The sequence below is a fragment of the Ceratotherium simum genome, chromosome 24, assembly GCF_057802395.1.
Source record: "Ceratotherium simum simum isolate JZ-2026a chromosome 24, ASM5780239v1, whole genome shotgun sequence".
In the NCBI taxonomy this organism is placed as follows: domain Eukaryota; kingdom Metazoa; phylum Chordata; class Mammalia; order Perissodactyla; family Rhinocerotidae; genus Ceratotherium; species Ceratotherium simum.
Genome location: NC_141923.1, coordinates 29,766,852 through 29,778,673, shown reverse-complemented (window position 1 = coordinate 29,778,673; position 11,822 = coordinate 29,766,852). Strand labels below are relative to the sequence as shown.

The window sequence follows — 11,822 nt, the reverse complement described above, 5'->3', positions numbered from 1 at the left end:
CTGCTAACAATGGATCACATTACTCCCACAGGTAAGGCATACCCATCACTCTTCCAATGCCCACCAAAAGTCTCATTCCATTACAGCCTCATGCTCAAGCTCAAGGTGCCAGATTGCATCATCTACATCAGATCTAGGTACAGATGAGGCTTCTCAGGTACAATGTCTTGGATATAGTTCTTTGAATATCATTGTTCTCAATCTGAAGACCTGTGAAATAAAGGAACAGGTTAACGATCCTTGCATATACATATCCAGAATACAGTGGTGGGATAGGTAAAAGATAAGTCGTAGATAGTCCTGTTCAAAAATGGGGAAAATGAGAGGCATAAAACAGTCACCAGCCCCTAGCAATTTTGAAATCCATCTAAGAACTTGTTGCTAATTCTTTCATTGGTGCTCAGTTTACTCTCTGTGTGTTGTTCTCGGTAGCTCTTAGTTTCACCCTCTGGGTTGAAACGTTTTTTTTCCATAAGAAAACTGAATCAGCAACCAAAAGCCTCTTCAATCTGTTTCCTGGATGAAAAGATTATGAATCCAAAGGTCTCTTTTTAGTTTGCACTCTCTCTCTTTTACTTCAAGCTCATAGTGCTTCGACCAGAACAATTCTCTTAAGAACTATATGTGTTCTAAAAATCTTAGTGGAGTTCACTCCATTAGACAAAATACACACTACAAATCTGTTTGAGATAAGAACATCTCTACCTTGGGTTCCCTGAGAGGATGCTGCAGGACAACACCCTTAGGACTCCCAGAAGCTCTATTATTTGATAGACAGGATCTGTTAGGCAGACCTTAAAGTCTTTAGAGGCACTTTTTTCAGTCTGAAATGTTCTATGAATCACTACCATGAATCTTTCTGAGGTCTTTACAAAGGACGTCCCACAGACCTACCCTGCATTTGACTTTGGTGTGAGGTCCTTTCTAAATTAAAGAATAATTTGCCATCTGGAGAGGTTGGGAATGAGAAACAGTATTATTGTCAAACTTGGCAGTCCTGGTTCCTTCATATTTAACAGTTCATTCTTTAGCTCACCCCTTCCTCTTGCATTTTATTTTAGGCAGCAAGAAGCAGCCAGGTGGTACTTTCAATCCCCCACTGAGAAATCACCTTAGCTAGATCATTGAATTCATTAGGTATAAATCCCCATTTTTCACTATACTGCAGATGTTGCCACCGGCTTCCAAAAATTTTGTCTTGCTTTTCTTTAAGCCCTCAAAATAGCCTCTGTGGGGCCCTTTAGACTCTCAATAACAGTCTCCTTGAAGCCCTTCCAGCTTCCACCTGTCACCTAGTCCTAACACTAGCTGTGATTCCTGAGGGCATGGATTTCTTCACAAGCTGCTTGAGGTTCCTCACAGCATGATATCTGAGTTTCGAGAATGAATGTCCCAAGCCAGCCCTGATGGCCTAATGATTAAAGTTTGGAGCTCACTGCTTTGGTGGCCCGGGTTCGCTTCCTGGTCACAGAACCACACCTCCTGTCTTGTCAGTTGCCATGCTGCGGTGGTGGCTCACGTAGAAGAACTAGAACGACTTACAACTAGGATATACAACTATGTACTGGGGCTTTGGGGAGGGGGGAAAAAAAAGAATGAATGTCCTAAGAGAGGAAGGCAGAAATATGTGGCATTTTTTAATGACCTAGCTTTGGAATTCACATAGTACCACTTCATGGTACTCTGTTGGTGGAAGCAGACACAAAGAGCTCAGGTGCAAGGAAAGTATATATAGATTCTATCTCCTGATAGGTTCTAGAAGAGCATGTGAGATGGGATTATTGTTGTAGTCATCTTTTGAAACTACAATCTATCCACAGAAGTGTTTGTTATGTAGCAACAGGCAATGGAACACTGCTGAACAGAAAGACATAGATAAAGAACCTTACCAGCAGCTACAGGAGAAAGACAACCTTCAAAGGGGCAAAAATAAGTCTAACAAGTGACTTCTCAACAGCAATAATGGAAACCAGAAACTATTGGAATGATATCTTCAAGATGTTGAGAGAAAACATCTGACAACCTAGAAGCCTATTCTAGCAAAATAGATCCCTCAATATGAAATTATTTATTCTTCATAAAGTTTATTGAAAAAATTTAATGAATTCAAAATAAAGTCATTTTCAGAACAAGAGAAATTGAGAGAATTAATATAGCATGCCTGCAATAATGGAAAAATTAAAGAGTGTTCTTCAAGCAGAAGTAAAATGACTCTAGGTGGATCAGGGAGAAGAAGGAAGAAATGGAGTATAATGGAAAGGTTAACTATATAGATAAATCTAAATAAATATTTACAAATAATATATTGTGGGTTTTCAAATACACATAGAATTAAATAGCACATGTAGGAAGGGGTAAATGGAGTTGAAGTGCTCCACGATCATTGCATTTTTCAGAAGCTGGTAAAAATATTATTTATGTTAGATGTTAATTAACCAAAGTGACATACAAGGTAATAGAGGAGGCGAATGGAATAATTTTTAAAAACCCAAAAGAAGAGAAAAAATCATATACAACAAGCAGGATAGAAAGTATATTAAAAAGTCGTAGATTTAAACTCAAATAGATCGGTAATTACACTAAATGTAATGGACTATATATTCCAATAAAGGACAACAAATAAGGTTGATTTTCCTGGCATGTTCAATTCTGTGCTCTAAAAAAACCTATTAAATCATACATAGTATGGATTTCCTGTCAGAGAAGAAAAAATAGACACCTTAACCTCAAGTGTCAGCAGGTACACATGCAGGATATAGAGTAAATGTATAAAAGATTTATTATGTTTAAACTTTGTTCTAAGAATTGATCATTGACAAATAATGAAATAAAATCTCACTGAAAATTAAAGTCAGTTTCACCAATCTGTTTAAGCTCTATATCTCCTATGTATGTTCAAAAATGATGTATATTAGGCATTAATAATATAGGTGTCACTTTGTCAAGGTGAAATAAATCTGCTGAGTACCTTGTTGAAAAGAACTCCAAAGATCACAGAAAAGCTTTTATTCTCTTTTCTGCTGTTGGCTCAGTCACTCAACTTCATTCAACAAATGTTTACTGAAAGTATACTCTGTGGCAGGCAGAGTTCTAAGTTCTGGGCAAAGATGAACAAAGATAACAAAGTCTTTGCTGTCAAGGAGCATTTATTCTAGTTGTGAAGTCAGAAAATAAATGATAAATGCTATGAAGCAAAAAAGCAGACTAAGATTTGAGCATGAGGAGGGAGGTGATATTTTAAATAGGCTGGTCAGGGAAGGCACCTTGGAATAGGTGGTCTTTGAGCAGAGACCTGATTGAGGATGAAGGAGTGAATCGAGCTTCAGGCTGAGGGAACAGTGAAGGCCAAGAACTGTAGTGAAAGCGGGTGCTTTGTCTTCAGCCAAACAGCTGAGGGGAAGAGGAGTAGAAAATGAGGTCACAGAGGTAGCCAGGGCATAAGTGTTATGAGATGCCACTGGGGAGCTGAAAATAGGGAAGAGACATGATCTAAATTAAGCTTTAACAGTATCGTCCTGGCTACTCTATGGAGAATCCACTGTAGGCAGTGTTAGCACTGATGCAGCGAAGGCTAACTAGGAGGCTACTGTAGTCATCCAGAGGAGAGATGACCATCTTAGACTCGGGTGGCAGCAGTGCAGATGATGAAAATGGTCAGATGCAGGACACATTCCAAGGTAGAGCATCAGAGTTTGCTGATGAGTAGAATGTGGGACAGAAAAAGAGCAGACAAGAATGACTCCAGGTTTTTTAGTCCCTAAGCAAATGGATCAATAGTGGTGCCAATTACTAAGACAGAGGATGCTGGGGAGAAAGCAGATTTGGGGAGAAAAATCAAGATTTCAATTTCTGTCATGTTAAATTTGAGTGCCTAGTGGACATCCAAGTGAAGATGCCAAGTAGGCAGTCAGAGCTACAAACCTGAATCTCAGATGAGACATGAGGGCTGGAAATATAAATGTGGGAATCAACAACCAGAAAACATGAAGGCGACTGATAACAAAAAGCTAGGTTGTAAGAGGATCAATGTTGATTTTATATTAATAGCCCCCCATGTTAGACTAACAAAATTAAATCAAAATATGTATACATTAAATACTGATATGTAAAAATGGATGGGCTTTCTTTTCTGGGCTAGGTACCTGAATCAATTCTCCCACTGAAAACAACAAAAACTCCTGGATAAAATATCTTCTAAAAGCATTTGATGACCTGACAAGAAAGAAAAGAAATTTTCAGGTCAGAGACTGAGTAAAGGCGGGAATGCAAGTAAGAAGAAGCCCTGCATCCAGCCTGTTTCCTGAGAGCATTTGCTGAATCCTGAATTGATGTATTGACACATTTCACTGTGCAACATCAAAAAATCACATTAGTTAATATTCACTACTGATTTCATTTAAAAAAAAAAAAAAAAAAAAAAGTCCAAGTTTCGGGAAGCTGTCAAGCTCAAAGTGGTAGAGACAGGTTTTCCTAAATTCAAATTTTCTCCTGAAAGGTCAAATTTCATGATTGGTGACAAAGCTGTTTTCTTTAAAGCAGCAGGCTCACTAAGTTCACTTTTGGAAAAATGTCTGCCAAATACCCAGGTCTTAATGACCATAGTCTGTAATCATCCTTTCAAGTAAATTGGTGTTCTATGAAAAAAGTGGCAGATTCAGCTCACAACTCAATCACTTAAGTGCTTTCACTTGCAGCACAAGTGCTTTCTGTGTCCTTCTCAACTAGTCAAACAGTATTTAAAAGATGTGTGTTCAAGGTGAAGATTTAATAAAACTAATAATTTTACAGCTTCATCAAGGAATTCCCTACTGAAACTGGCTTTTCTTGTTTCCTGCTAGCTCGTGGTATTGAGGAATACAAATACGAGTTGTATTGTTTGGTGACACTGACTTTATTAATGCGAAAGGGGTGGCAATTTTACCTGTCTGCTTTTGCAACATCAGTGCAAATGTCAACACAGTGAATAGGTAAATACTATCTTAGTACTATTATGAAAGTGGTTTTGACCTTTACTCAGGGGTCTGTAGACCAACTTTGAGAACATTTATCCTAGAGACACTCTTTACATATGCACCAGGAGACAAAAACAAGAATATTCATAGCAGCATTGTTTATACTAGCAAAAAACTGGAAACTATCAAATTGTCTAGTAACAGTAGAATGGATAAGTAAGTTGTGGACTATTCATAAGATGTAATACGTCAAAGTAGTGAAAATTAATGAACTACAGTGACCCAACACATAAAATAGATGAATTATCAGGAAAAATATTGAGTAAAAAAGCAAATTGCAGAAGAATTAATAAAAAATGTTTTATTAGATATAACACCAAAAGCATGAGCAAAAAACTAAAAAAGTTTGGGGCAGCCCCAGTGGCCTAATGGTTAAGTCCAGCACGCTCTGCTTTGGGGGACCGGGTTTGGTTCTCGGGTGTAATAAAAAAAGACAGATAAAAACAAGTGTTGGTGAGGATGTGGAGAAATTGCAACCCTTGTACACTGCTGGTGGGATTGTAAAACTGTGTAGCCACTTTCAAAGTCCAGCTTTTCCTCAAAGCTTAAAAACAGAATTGTAATATGACCCAGCAATTCCAGTCCTAGATATGTATTCAAGAAAATGAGAACATACATGCACACAAAAACTTGTACATAAATGATCACAGCAGCAATATTCATAATAGCCAAGAAGCAGATACAATTCAAATGTCAATGAATGGATAATTAAAATTTGGTATATCCATACAATAGAATATTATTTAGCCATAAAGATGGGAAAAAGTACTGATACATGCTACCACATGGATGAACTCTGAAAACATTACGTTAAGTGAAAGAAGCCAGTCACAAAAGACCACATATTCTATGGTTCTATTTATAAGAAATATCCAGAATAAACAAATCTATACAGAGAGAAAGTGGATTAGTGGTTGCCTAGGGCTGGAAGTGGAGACAGTGGTGGGGAAATGGAGAGTGATTGCTAATGGGTACAGACAGTGTTTCTTTTTAGGGTGATGAAAAGGTTCTGGAAGTAGATAGTGGTGATGGTTGTACAACCCTGTGAATATACGAAAAGCCACTGAACGGTACACTTTAAATAAGTAAATTGTATGGTATGTATATCATACCACATAAAGATGTTATTTTTTAAAGTAGAATGCACACATAAGATTTGCATTCAGCTAAAAAAACTTAACTTTGATCAGTTAAAAAAAATAAATGTTTTCATTTACATAAGATTCAAAAATTGGCAAAACTAAAAAGTATCGTTTAAAGATACAAACATGATAAAACTATAAAGAAAACTAAGGGATTAATAAACACAAAATTGAAGGTGGTGATTACCTTTGAGTTGGATCAGGGTGGAGCACATGGGAGCCTCAGAAGTAAAGGTAATGTTCTAGTAATAATACTAAGTATTGGTCATACTATTTTTCTTCAAAGCCTCAAGTATTTTACAATTCTTCTTCTAATCTACTCAATATTTAATTTTTATAAAAAGCCATACAGATTTAAAAAGAAAACTGCAGGAAAGTTGCTGTTAGATTAGGACCCTCTGTGTTCCCTGCACATCTTAGTTGCCCACCAGCATTTGGAACGGCTTTAGGTATCCCCTACTGATTCACATAAAGGAAGTGGTAGGTGAAGGTCTATTCCAAGGGGTGGGTGGCAGATGTACTTCTGCAGTCTTTATCTGATATATGATGACTTCTCTATATTTCTGCTACATCTTGCTATTTCACCCTTTTAATGAAAGAAATCAATGTTACTGACTTGAAGAAGAGCCATCTGTCTCCACTTTGTTTTTCTGATCTCCTCACCCAGCTTCTCAAGTCTATCTCTGAGAAGATCTAGCTAGACTGATCTCCTTCGACCATCCTTACCCAACATTCTGCATGGAAGCTTCCACTAGCAATTGCAATTTCTCTACATCTTCCCATTTTAATCTCAGAGATACATGAATGGATGGTGCTCTCCTTACAGAGTAATTGTCTTGTCTTATGATAGTGTTTTCTACTATCTTGCACATATATATATATATTTGCATACATATATATGCATATATATATATATTTATGTGGCATAGGATACAGTATCTTGCCTACCATGATTGTAATTTCAAACACCTTTAATTTTTAATCACATAAAGAGATGAGAAGGGATGATGGGGTTCATCACAAGGAATGTCTCCTATATTATGTCATCCCTTCTAAGATCTTCACCAGTCACAGAAATGCCAGTCAGCTTCTATATATCTACCTCACTTCATACTCATAACGACATGAAAAGACTTTGGTCCATTCTGGGTGAACTATACATAATCTGCATAAAGATATAAACTTTCTGCATTTTCTTTGCAATAGGATTCCAATTGTAGCTTTTGTTTGGTCTCAGGGATGGCCAAAGCCTGGAACTATATGAGCTTTGACATTGGTTAAAGTAAATATTGCATAGTAGTCACTGTATAGTCTATCATAAGCCAAGACTCATGTTCCTATGAGTTCCAAGTAATCCTTGCTGGTTGGTCCAAGTTCCTCTTTACATGTTGTTCTTGAAAATGTGAGCATAGACATTCTTCTAAGACCCAGCAAATGCCATTGAGTTTATCCAAGGGTATTATGACCTTGAGAAGTTCAAGGTCCTATGTACAGAGATCCAAGAAGTCCTAAATAGGGACCATACTCAAGAGGCAAAGGATCACCAGTGGGAACAATGCTATGGAGTCTAAATCTGTTATTAATTTGTAGTCCACGGGGTAGGCAAGAATTAGGTTGTGCAACTGGAGGAAACATGGTAGGACATGAGGCAGCAAAAACAATTCCAATTAGCAGGACCTGGGTCTGACTGACAGTGACAATACTGCAGCGGTGTGGCAATAAGTGTTGGCATCCTGAGTTAAACCTAAACTACACTTGTGCATCAGAAAGAAGATAAGCTAAAATCAGATTTTCATGTCTTCTAAAAGTCCACACCTGCCTCATAGTCCAGCAGGTGGTGATGCCATTCTGTTTTTCTTTTCCAGGTGAAGCTAGAGGAAAAAGTACAGCTGGACAAGAGATATCAGTCAGGAATGGCCTATAATTGAGCAACTGTCCAACTTCCACCCTACTGGGGCAAACCACCATCTCCTCAGGAGGGGAGATGCCACCAAGCGCTGCCATCGGTATTTCAGATATCGCAAGCAATGATACTAATCAGATGGGAAACCCAATGACTAGATTCTCAAATAGTTTTGACTGGGGAAATGAGACTTGAGGCTGGATATTTTAATTACTTCAGAGGCTGGTTCTAGAGAAGGTGTATCCTTATTGACTGCCATCCTAATGATGGTGACACATGGAATATGTATGATTGATAGGCAGTCACCCTCTGAATATATGAAAGTCTAATGAAGCAACTTGTCTAACAACCAATCTCAGCCCAGTTGGGGTGCAAGAAACCATCCAAGGAAGAAAAAGTTGTATGTTCCAGGTGGTAACAGTGGAATTCCTGGTGATCTCACTTACTGTCCCCTAGGAATCTTATCCAAAATAAGCACGGCTGCACAGAAAGAAGACAATTGAGCTCCTGTCTTGGCTTGGCCTCCCCTGGGATTCTTTTACATAAAGATACCATACAATGCAATGCCAACTAGAGTTTGACTATGCCTCCCAGGGGGCCATAAAAGCTAGGAAGCTGATAACTAGTATAAAACAGGAAACTTTTGGGCGGGGGGCAGCCCGGTGGCACAAGCTGTTAAGTGCGCGCACTCTGCTGCAGCGGCCCAGGGTTTGCAGGTTCGGGTCCCGGGCACGCATCAATGCACCGCTTGTCAAGCCATGCTGTGGGGGCGTCCCACATAAAGTAGAGGAAGATGGGCACGGATGTTAGCTCAGGGTCAGTCTTCCTCAGCCAAAAGGAAAAAAACAGGAAACTCTTTCACTTACTGTTTGTTTCCTCTTAAAGAGAAGAATCTTTGCCATTCTTAAAGTACAAATGCTTTGGTTCTTTGGATAACTATTTTTATGAAAAAGTGAGGCAAGATATAATATTTTACCAGAATGATTAACAATAATACAAACCACAAAATGAAGCAATTTGCTGAGAGTGATGAGTTGAGAGACAATCTAAAAGCCAGTACCACTTCAGTCTACCAGGTATATAAGTAGGAGAGAAATTTTGTGAGCTAACACAGTAGATATAGGACATCATTATTAGACAATAATAAACATCCTCACTATACTCTTTTTCAAACTTCATTCACTAAACCTAAAAAATACATTTTATGTCATGACCCAGGATACACACCCTTGTAGATGTGTTTATAACTGATATTGTTAAATCACCTGAACACACCTTAATGCAAGACTATTGAAACTTTGTATAAGCTACATAACCTGGAAATAGGAAACTGAACTCATTTCCACAGACTTTTAATTTGTATTGTCAAAAGGAATTATCTAAAATTATGAACATGAATGAAATTAAGAAGACAACACATTACTCCTTATCTATAGCAAAACACATTCAGGAGAAGCAGAAAAGGCAACAGTCGATTGTTGATTACCAACTTGTTCCCTCTGCCACCCCCATACCCATCAGTAAGACCTGGGACACTAGCTCCTTCCTCAAATTATCCCCTCCATATCGAAACCATGGCCATGCTTCAGTTCAGGCACTCTTTTCATCTCCTGCCTGGTCTTGCAGTTTAATCTGTCTCCAAATCATCTTCACTCTGATGCCAAAGTAATTTTTCTGAAATCCAAGTCTCATCATGTATGCTTATCTGATCAAAATCTCCATGATCTGTCTCCTGCTTCTCTTAGCCACATCTCTCACTGTTCCCCTCTTGCAACACTGCACTCTAAACATCTCAAGCTTCCTGCCTTAACACAAGCTGCCTCTTCCTCTGTAAATCTCTCTCCCCCACAACAGGTACTGTTGACCATTCTGTCCTTGGTTCCCCAGTCTATGTTGTATGTACCTGTCCCCACAACAGGTACTGTTGACCATTCTGTCCTTGGTTCCCCAGTCTATGTTGTATGTACCTGTGTTATAGCAGCTACTATGCCATGTTTGTACTTATTTTTTTATGGGTCAGTTTTTCCCACTAGACTGTGAGATCCCAGAAGATCTGGAGCATCTCTTATTTATTTTTTTGATTCTCAGCGTCTAGTACATAGTAAGTACTAATGAATTAGCCTCAAATGAATTGATTTTTTTCAAGTATATTGTTAAGAGAATGAAAAAACAAGTGACATACTGTGAAAAAAATCTTTGCAAAGCATACATCTAATTAAGGACTGGTATCCAAAATATACAAAGAACACTTAAAACTCAACTATAAGAAAACAACTCAAAAAAAGGCACAAGATCTGGACACCTCACCAAAGAAGATATACAGATGGAAAATAAGCACATGAAAAGATGCTCAACATCACATGTCATCAGGGATTTACAAATTCCTAATAAAAAGGGAAACTGTGTGTGTGTATAGTAGTGGTGGTAGTGATGAGGGAGGTATATGAGAATTCTCTTTACTTTCTGCTCAATTTTTTTTCTAAACCTAAAACTGCTCTAAAAACAAAGTCTATTAATTTTTTTAAAAAGACAAGCTTCTTCCTCCATAAAAAAAATACATACATACATATATATACGTAAGTACTATGAAAGGACTACAATCTAAAATGGAACCAGAGGATATGAAACGAAGAATCTCATACATGCCCTCTCAGAAGCACCAAACTTAAGAACTGAGAGGGGACTGGCTCGGTGGCGTAATGGTTAAACTCGCGCGCTCTGCTTCGGTGCCCCGGGGTTCACAGGTTTGAATCCCAGGTGCAGACCTAGGCACCACTCATCAAGCCGTGTGTGGTGGCATCCCACATATAAAAGAGAGGAAGATGAGCACACATGTTAGCTCAGGGCTAACCTTCCTCAGCAAAAAAAAAAAGGAGGATTGGCAAGAGATGTTAGCTCAGAGCCAATCTTCCTCGTAAAAAAATAAATAAATAAATAAAGAACTGAGAGACTGATTTCCTGTAAATGCCTGATTTACAGAAGACTGAGTCTTATCTCCCAACCAATGAACACCCACCAAGAATCTCTCCCCATCCTCAAGCCAGTGAAGTTGCTCCTTGGACTCTGGCTGGACTTCTCCCTCTTTGCACTTCTTGCCCATAAATATGACCTGCCTCAAACCCTCAACAGACTCCCCTATGGCTTGCTACAGCATGCATTTACCCAATTGCAATTTCCCGCTATTCCCAAATAAACTTAATTTCTGGTGATTCGAGCTTGCCTCAGTTTACTTCTTTATTTATGTTGACAGTATAAATTTTTTTAAATATAGGTATAGGTAACATATAGTGTTGGCAGGGGAGCTGGGAAAGGGATTCCTCAATGTACACCATTGGTGAGAGTGTACATTGGAGCCTTTTTTATTACTATTATAAAACATTTTATTAAGAGACTAAAACTTGTGGTTTCATGGTGCCTAATTTTTGTTTTTAAGTTGATGTTCACCAGTCTTAAAACCTAAAACCACGTAAATGCAGCACAGAATATCAAAGATATTGAAAATACTAAAAAACTTTTACAAATAGATAATGTTATAAATGCTTTATGTGTTTTAATTCACTTAATGATATAGAAGATAGTGTGAGAAGATCTAACTTAAGTCCAATTGGCTGTAGAGTTCTAGAAAAAGAAGAGAAGGAGATAGAGTTGAGGTGGTATTTAAAGGAATAATGGCTGAGAATTTCCCAGAATTTATACAGGACACCAATCTTCAGTTTCAAAAAGCCCAATAAATCCTAAGCCAGATAAATAAAAAAGCAATCCACA

General features: G+C 38.1%; 1 long non-coding RNA gene across 1 annotated transcript in view; it reads right to left on the bottom strand.

The window, feature by feature from the left end:
* Positions 1–11,822, bottom strand: part of LOC147913916 (uncharacterized) — a 28,998-nt gene that overhangs the window by 1,544 nt on the left and 15,632 nt on the right. Inside the window, exon 2 of the long non-coding RNA XR_015556155.1 lies at positions 43–210. This is a non-coding gene — a long non-coding RNA (uncharacterized LOC147913916). The remainder of the gene's footprint in view (positions 1–42; positions 211–11,822) is intronic.